The sequence below is a fragment of the Dermochelys coriacea genome, chromosome 1 (assembly GCF_009764565.3).
Source record: "Dermochelys coriacea isolate rDerCor1 chromosome 1, rDerCor1.pri.v4, whole genome shotgun sequence".
Taxonomy (NCBI): Eukaryota; Metazoa; Chordata; order Testudines; family Dermochelyidae; genus Dermochelys; species Dermochelys coriacea.
This window is the reverse complement of record NC_050068.2, coordinates 178,759,213-178,768,290: the sequence shown is the minus strand read 5'-3', so window position 1 is coordinate 178,768,290 and position 9,078 is coordinate 178,759,213. Positions and strand designations below refer to the sequence as shown.

The 9,078-nt window shown below is 48.5% G+C and overlaps 1 long non-coding RNA gene across 1 annotated transcript; it reads right to left on the bottom strand.

The window, feature by feature from the left end:
- Positions 1-3,476: 3,476 nt before the first annotated feature.
- LOC119844789 lies at positions 3,477-8,771 on the bottom strand. Its single transcript, XR_005289398.2, has 3 exons — positions 8,651-8,771; positions 7,660-7,732; positions 3,477-3,864 (listed from the first exon to the last, which is right to left on the bottom strand). It is a non-coding gene; the product is annotated as an uncharacterized LOC119844789 (long non-coding RNA).
- Between the last annotated feature and the right edge of the window lie 307 nt (positions 8,772-9,078).

Genomic DNA, 9,078 nt, shown 5'->3' with positions numbered 1-9,078 from the left:
TGGCAGTCCTTAGTCACAACCTTGCACACAGGAGGCCTTAGGGTGATGATCTTTCTCCATAGTCCAGGGCAGATATGGAGCTTGTATCCTCCTGGGGTGACAGAGCAGGCCCTTTATGCATAGTGGTGCTCTCCCCAATCCAGGGAAACCTAAACAGAGTCTGACCTTTCCATATCTGTCAGGCTATCGATTCTGGCTGGTCGTCCAACTGAGCAGTTGAAATAAAACAAAAATTTACAGACTGAAGTTTGGGTTATGGAATGTCAGAACTTCTCTTGACAATGACCAAAGACTGGAACAAAGAACAGCATTCATTGCCAAAACACTGAAGAGGTATAATGTAGACCTCTTTGGGTATGGTCTTTCAACCAGTTATGAACCCACCGTATAGTAGTTTCATCTACACCATATTTCCCTACTTTGCTTAGGAGAATGTCACATGGGACTAATGAGATGGGATTGTCAGACTAGCAATAGAAGGATCTCTGTGGTTCTTAATATGAAGGTTTGAGAACCACTGTCCATTTTATTGTAAATGCACAGCTGTCTATGCATTTTCATTATGTATCATATGTTTCTTCCAGGCTGAGTTCACTGAATGAGCATGTTATTAAAATAAGGACCCAATTAAAGAAGTAAGAACCTCAAATGGGACAAAACACTGAAGAAGACGCAATGGAAATATGGACGTTCCACTTTCTACTATGCAACTCACCCACCCCTCCCCATCATAGTCACCTCTACAAAACACTTCCTGGAGCATATCTGTGTTGAGGATCAATATCATTAGACTCATCAGGATTATGTCCATTTATACTGCCAAGGCCATGTGCAGAGTCTGCTAGAGGAGGGAGAGCCATGGAGAAAATGTCATGGAACCCGGTGCTACACCTGCCATGGGAGGGTAAAGGGGTTTTATAGGGAGTTCTTAACACTCCAGCCTGGGCTGTTTCTCACAATGCTTTGCCAGTGACAAGCAGCAAACTCCTCCAGGCTCTGCTATCACTCAGCCACCAACAGGCAGAAGCACACCCACCTAAGATGCATGAATACTCTGCAAGCCACTCATGAACTTTACATGGAGAAATTCCAACAACTCTCTCAAGCGCTCAGCCTTGCACCCCAGAAATATACCATCATTCACTGCTCAAGACCTTCTGATGAACAGTGCAAGCTTATTAATTAGTTTGCCACTTTGTCAAAAGAAAGTGGGCATGCACCAGTCCTTGAGCAGATTTTCGAAGCACTTTAGATAATGTTTTATCCTTATGAGTGAGTTTAAATAAATTTACTAACTACAGAAAGATAGATTTTAAGTGACAGGCATAAAAGTCAGAGATGGTTACCTTAAGAAAATAAAAAGTAAACACGCATTCTAAATCTTAAACTTTTAGACTAAGCAAGATTAAAAAAAAACGCTTTTCTCACTGGACATTGAGGTAGGTTGCAGTTCTTAAGGCACAGGCTGAATTTCCTTCTCAACCTGGGATCAGACTCCTCAGTTCAAAGTCTTTGTCTTCCCAGCATTCTTGTTGTTTTCAGCATATTTGCGGGGAGGAGAGAAGTACTCTCCGGATATCACTGTCACTTATTTTATACTATCAATTCATGTCCATGGAAAGTCACATTGTTGAGTAATCCCTACTGTGGGGTGCCTGTGTAATTGTTGCCTTTGAAAGGTAGATCTCTTGTTTATAATTCCCCTGCTAGTCCATGTTTGTTTAATGCCCATCTCATGAGTTGCAGCAGACTGTGACCTTTCATCTGGCATCTCACATGTCATTCTGTGTGTGATATCACTACTCTATATGAATGATGAATATGGGGATACAACGTGCTACTTTGAGGTACAGTGTGTCACAGTGGTGTCCTTCCTTGTGTCCACGGTGAACAGGGCAATCTGGAGGCAAGATTACAGCTCTGGATCTAGGGCAGGCTTCAGTTTGCCAGCAAGAGATAGGGGCATGAAATTTTAGGAAATAGACACACACTCTTGAGGGGCCTAGGAGTGTAGGTGCCTGGGAAGCAAGAGTAAAGAGTCAAAAAATGAAACACCTTTTATCCTCACTTTTGAGCTGGGGTATCTGAACGTGAGGTGGGAAAGTGCCCTGGCTAAGTTCACAGAGCCAGTCAGTAAAAGCTGTGTCAAGGTTCCTTCCCCACTCTGAACTCTAGGGTACAGATGTGGGGACCCGCATGAAAAACCCCCTAAGATTATTTTTATCAGCTTAGGTTAAAACTTCCCCACGGTACAAACTATTTTACCTTTTGCCCTTGGACTTTATTGCTGCGACCACCAAGCATCTAACAAATATATAACAGGGAAAGAGCCCACTTGGAAACGTCTTTCCCCCCAAAATCCTCCCAAACCCTACACCCCCTTTCCTGGGGAAGGCTTGATAAAAATTATCACCAATTTGCTTAGGTGAACACAGACCCAAACCCTTGGATCTTAAGAACAATGAAAAGGCAATCAGGTTCTTAAAAGAAGAATTTTAATTTTAAGAAAAAGTAAAAGAATCACCTCTGTAAAATCAGGATGGTAAATACCTTACAGGGTAATCAGATTCAAAATATAGAGACTCCCTCTAGGCAAAACCTTAAATTACAAAAAGATACAAAAACAGGAATATACATCCCATTCAGCACAACTTATTTTATCAGCCATTTAAACAAAACAGAATCTAACGCACATCTAACTAGATTGCTTATTAACTCTTTACAGGAGTTCTGACCTGCATTCCTGCTCTGGTCCTGGCAAAAACAACACACAGACCGAGAAAACCTGTGTTTCTTCCCCCCCCCCAGCTTTGAAAGTATCTTGTCTCCTCATTGGTCATTTTGGTCAGGTGCCAGTGAGGTTATCCTAGCTTCTTAACCCTTTACAGATAAAAGGGTTTTTTCCTCTAGCCAGGAGGGATTTAAAGGTGGTTAGCCTTCCCTTTATATTTATGACAAGCTGTTATAGCGCATGTTCCCCTGCTCTCCCCACTGGATCTGCTGCACATTCTGGATGACCCCCCTTTCCTTAAGCTATTTGTAACATTACCAGAGTAAAACCCGCCAGCCCAGTCTGCAGAGAGTGAATGTTCCTGCCCCCTTCCTCCACCAAGGGAAACAACCACATTTGGGAGATAAGCAGGGAGAGGCAGGATCAGTGACTCCTAGGTCTGGGTCTGAGCAGTATCGAGGTTAGGAGAGTCAGGTGGGAGATTTTTGGTACCTGGCATTGCACACAGCAACCATGTGCTGGAGAAGACACAACATGGCTCAATGTCCATGGGCAGCTGTTCAGTCAGCAGCTGAGACCCACAAGAAGCATGTGATGTTCAGGACCCACAGACACTTCCCTCAGAGTATGCTACACAGCACCCACCACGCTACCAGCAAAATCCTGCCCTGCACTCATCTGGACCCCCTTTCAAATTCTCTCCCAGGTCAGCCTCCCCTTCCCCACTGTGCCATCCTAACCCCCAACCACCTCTCCCATGCCCCCAGCTCTTCCATGGTTTTTCCACAATTCACAAAAGAATAGAGCTGCTTAGCTGTTCCCTGCACTTATGTTTAGGTCCTTTCTCATTACTAGTTTCCAGAGGTGTTGAGTGCTTTGAAGTGAAGTTTTGACTGCTGTGGCAGCTCTGAAATTCAGGAGCTTGATCATTTAGAGGCAGACTAGGGTGGTGTGGGAGGCTGTACAAACTCCAGTCATGATCCTGTGGATCCTTGTCCTGCTGTGGGAAGCAGAGCAGAAGAGCAGATAAGAGTAAGAAGACTGGGCTCTTTCCACCTCTCAAGGGGCTGGAGCCTCCTTCATGAAATGCTCTCAGGAGCCCAGGGCCTAGGATCTCTCAGGGGTTTCTCTTTCTGGAAATAAAACAAGGACAACATGCTTCAGTTAGATGATCTCAGTCCCAGAGCTGGTACCCAGGCATGGGGGAAGCTGCCAGCCAGACTATGTGCCAGGGACTCAATCTCCATCTATAAAGCCTCAGATGATAAGGTGGTTGAATGACTGTTTTTTACCTCCAATGGGGAGGGGAGGGCTGGGATGAGACACAACATTGCTTGGCTCGACAGGAGAAGATCACCTGTCCCCACAGCAGGTCGGGTTGCTGATCGTATGCACAGGAGAGGCTTAGACAGATCCCAGAAGCTGGAAGAAACGGTGGGGAAGAAAGCTCAAGTCCATTTTATGAGCAGGGAACCCATAGAAGAAGGGCCAAGATAGGAGGGGTGTGGAAGGGAGAATAAAGGGCAGGTGGTGAAGCTAGACCTTGTGGAGAGGGACCATGTTCAGCTCCCAACTCTCCCCCATGGAACCTAGGGCAGGGACTTCTCCATTTCTTACTCCCTAGCTGTCAAATGGGGTAGATCCATCCCTGCCCAAAATGCTGAGAGGGGAATTTCATTCCAGTCTTGTGAGGGGCTCACATATTATATAGATGGACTGAGCCACAGGTTGGGGAACAGGACGGGTATTGCAATTTCCCCACCTGCAAAGTTGAGACAGGGTGCCACATGGAGTGTCTGACAGACAAGCAAACATAGGGGAGAGTTTCACGGTAGGCTCGTTCTAACACACTATAACAGACTGTAGCTATTTTGAAAATAAACCATGTTCTGAAGGAAGTTCTCAGCTGTAATAAAACAAACCTTTTTGGCTGGACTGGACCTACAGCTCCAACAGACTCTTGTTTCCTAACCTGCCCTCTGGTTACTTGGTAGTGCTGGTATCTGGCCTGGTGCTGGCCCCTCGGGGAAAGCAGGGGGAGAGAGAGGTTGGATGGATGGAAAGCATGGATGATGGAGCAAGGGTTCTTGCTCTGGCTCCTCAACCTTGGATGCCATCTTTGGCCCGAGGGAAGGTTTGAGGAGTGAGGTGGGGGCCTTTGCTCTGGCTTCTGGGGAAAGAAAGTAATTCTTTTTGTCTGCAAGACTGAAAAAGTGTTTGTGGAGGGGCCTGCCCTGCTTCTCTGGAAGCAGCTTAGCAGCAGAAAAGACTCAAGGGTCTTGGTGCAGTTCAGCTGCACGCTATGTGCTGTGGAATATGACCCTTGGCTTTGCCCACCCACTGGCCAGTGTTCTCCCTCTGTGTTTATTAGGCTACTATTAGAACAGTCTTGTTGTGTCCAGAAAGTCTACCCTTTCAAGGAGGAAGAGTGTGACCACAGACAGGTTAGGAGGGAACCCTACCTTCTTCTGGAGCTGGTGCTTTAGGATGCTGGTGGAGGGGTGCTGCCGACAGGAGCCCTGGTCAGAAAGTGTCATAGATAGGGCTACTTAGTCATTTCTACCCGCTTCAGTGCGGCACTTTACATGCTCTAGTGGGAGAGACAGGTTATGTTCTTGACATACAGGCCCTTTAGCACTAGAGAGCCCTGCCGAGGAGCAGGGGGAAGGGGAGAGAAGATCAAACCAAGGAGAGGAGGGAGGAGGCTCATGCCCCAACTGGAGGGGATCTCTGGGCAGAGGGAAAGCCCCCACCCCACACAGAAGGCAGAGGGCTTCTGTCAGTGCCAGCAGCCTCCCCTCACCTTTACAGCAAGACCTGTAGCAGGAGGAGTGTGTTCCTGGATATTAGGGAGGGAACCTTTAAAAGCTTTATTTAAGGCAGAGTCACTGAAGTGCCTCAGGTACCTGGTTGAAGCAGTGGAGCTTGCACATCACCTTGCTGTTCTCTGGCTCCAAGCATAAGAGCCTCTGTTGTCCCCAGTAATGAGAGGCACCTGGAATCAGCACACTTTCTATCCAGCCCTGTCCCAGGTTTCAAGGATGACTCTATTTCCTCTCTCATGAGCCCCTGCCCCCATTATAGGGTGTGCTCCCATTCTCCTTACTTTTCTCACAGCTATTCTGCCTCCAAACTCTATTTGGGGCAGCAGCTTTCATCCAGCCTGCCCCCCCCATCCTGCCCCGACCCAGGGAGGGCACTCTAGCTGGGGCTGTTTTTGACAACAGTGAATTGAGATGAAAGGGGTTGGGACCTTTCCTGCTTGACCCACCACTGGTGATGCTGTGGCATGGCAGCCCTGCTAAATAGGGCAGATCAGCAGCCCTTTCTAATACAGCCTGGGCAATAGGAGGGCAAGCCTCCCCTGGTTTATGCCTCTCAGCACTGCTTGGTCAGACTTTACAGCCCAGCCAGTCTTCAGCTTCTAATAGTGATGGGGCAACTATAGCTGGTGGGGAGCTGGGCAGAGACCCAGGTGGGGGGGGGGGGAATGCCCACAGAGATGACTAGGCAAGTTCCCTGGCCTTAGTATGAGCAATGGTAGTTTGTACTGGTGCTGAAATGCTTATAATTAAATAGCCTTGCTCAAGATTGAACTGCTTTGCACTGCTCAGGAAACACGCTGGTTCCAATCTGTTCAAGTAGCGCAATTCACTGCCCTTCACAATGACACCTTCTCTGACTTGCATTCACCTCCAGGCATGTTGCTCCAGGTCATCAAATGGTAATGGGGGTGTAGTCACTTTTCATGGGCTAGAGATGACAGCCTCTGGGTCCCAACTCCAATCTACTGAGATTAGAGTAGCTGCTTATTTTGTCCAGCATCAGCTGGCCAGCTTCCCCCATAATGGAGTAATTTAAGAGCAGCCTAGCATAGCTGACCCACAGCAGCACCTCCTGAAAGAAGGAGCTTTTCTGCCTTTGCAAGGAGAGCCTTCCAAAGAGCTAAACCCAACAGAACATGAGCCTTTGGCAGATTGCCCAGAGCCAAGTGCCAAATGCTGGGCCTGGAACAGTATCACCTTCTAGTGTCCCAAGAGATCAAGAAGCCTACTGTCGCCAAGGCCACTAAGTCCCCTTGAGGGCCTTTTGAGTCCCATTGCTCGGGGAAGCCACCTTTTTATTAGGTCAAAGGCACTGAGGTGTCAAAAGCATGTAATGGCTCTTTCTCAGTCAGGACTCACTGCATTGCCCATGACGTGCTGGGAAACGTACGTGTGTGTGTGTGTGTGCATGAACATCGCATGCTCTTGCAGTGTAGCACCCTGAACCAAATGGAGCACAGGCTCCATCCCCATCCACTCTAAGATCCAAACCCCTGACTCCTGAGGCCCTGCTCACTCTGCCTCTTTTCACTCCCCACCCACCGCTCCTTCCTGGAGGCTCCACCCTTGCTTTGCCTTTTCCCTCCCCGGAGCACAGCCTGCCTTTACTCCACCTCTTCCCTGTCCCCCTCCCCCGAGGGCCTCCTGCCCACCAAGAACAGCTCATTGGCCGGTGGGTGCTCTAGCCCCAGCACACCCATGCAGTCAGTATATCTAAGGGAGTCTAATTGCTAGCAGCATGAGACTTTCAGAGCTGATAAAGCAAGGTTCTAGTCCTCTCCTTTTTGTGATTGCTCTAGTAACCTGGTCTGGAGTCTATAGGGGATGGATTTTTTCCACAGCGCAGCTAAACTACAGTAACAATGACAATGTGACTCAGGTCCCATTCCCCACCCCATTGACAGTCTCACAGCCTTTTGAGTGGTACAGTAATGCAGCTCAGGATGGGAGCTCAGAGTCCCTGACCTAACCGCCGGCAGGAGGGTGCGGAGGGGGAAGGGGAGTCTTCTTCCTGACTCATGACAGAACTGGGAATATCCCATATATTTTCTGTGCTTCTAGAGGCCCAAGGAAATGATCAGACAATTGCTGGGAAAGTCCTACCAGATTCGCTGACCCGTGGCTTCCATCGCAGAGTCTCAGGTGTCAGTGAAGAAGAGTGACCGGAGCTGGATCCCTACATATACAATCCTTTATTAACTCACTAACCTGGTGGATTTGCTTCATGCCATGTAGCAATGAATTCATTTAACACAAAGAAACTATGACCACTAGTGAAGCTCCAACCCAGGACCTTCAGTGCCAGCCTCTCCCATTGGACTGAAGGGGGAACTCTGAGCTGGAAATAAATTAGCAGGCTCTTAGCTTTTATTCAAGATACAGCCCTTGCAGGGAGATGCATACCCTGAGCAGGTGTAATGCACTAACTGAGCAGCTTTACCTTCACCACTCTGGCTGCATTGCTATATCCAAGGACCCTGCTGCCCATCCCAGCACCAGAGCTCTTTGGTGCTGAAGATGTTCAGGCTTGGGAAAGAGACATGTTTGTCTTTCTGGTTTTAGTGCCCATTTTCTTCCATTCCCATGGGTGACTGCGCAGTGTGTAGGGTACTCACTACATCCATGCCCCAATAGAACAACAGGTCTCTCGCCAGACATTAGAGTATCTGGAAGGTGAGGGGTGGGCCCTTCCATCTAGCACAGGAATCATGTGAGCCCTTTGGGCTCTGAGATGGGGGGGACCAAGAGGGACCATGGCCCGATCACTTTTTTTTTTTAAACTGGCCACAAGAGTGAGCGATAGCGAGAGGGATGAAGAGGAGTGGGGGGGAGGGGAGGTTTTTTTTGGGGGGGGGAGGAAGAGGTGGCAGAGGGGGTGGGGCCTCAGAGGAATCTGTGTGGGGGCAGGGTGTCAGAGGAAGAAGCAGCATGAAGGTGGGTTCTAGGGAGCTCCTGCTCTGGAATTAGTTTCCTGTTAATGATGGGCTCTAGTATGGAGTATCGTCCACTCCCTGGGCACAGACTCTACGTCTACATAGAGAACTGCCAGCTCTGGGCCTAGGTACCCAACACCTACAAGCGTCAAGTACTTTACCTGTGGCCCATGCTACTGCCTCCTCCATGTTTCCCAGGAGCTCTTCTCCTTCCCTCATCAGCTGGCAGACTTGTGCATCCTCCTCCTCCTCCGTAGTGGTGGGAGGACAGAGCTGGGTTCTGAAGTAAAAAAAAAAAAAATCAATGTAATTACCACTTTCCTCCAAATTACGAGCAGATGAGTGTGAGAGGGACTTTTCATCCATCGGGGGGGGGGGGTCAATCTCAGAAGAAGAAACTTGTTTTCACAAAAGTCTCATTGCCCAGCTGGGGTCAAGTGTCAGAGGAGAGGGTTTGTTTCTACGGGGTCCCAATGCCTACCTGGGTTTCCTACCCCTCTGGTTCATCAGGAACTGGTAGATCCCTTCCCTGGCCTGATAGTTGATGTCCTCTGTGGGGTCAGTGATGTAGAGACCCAGCTATGCCATG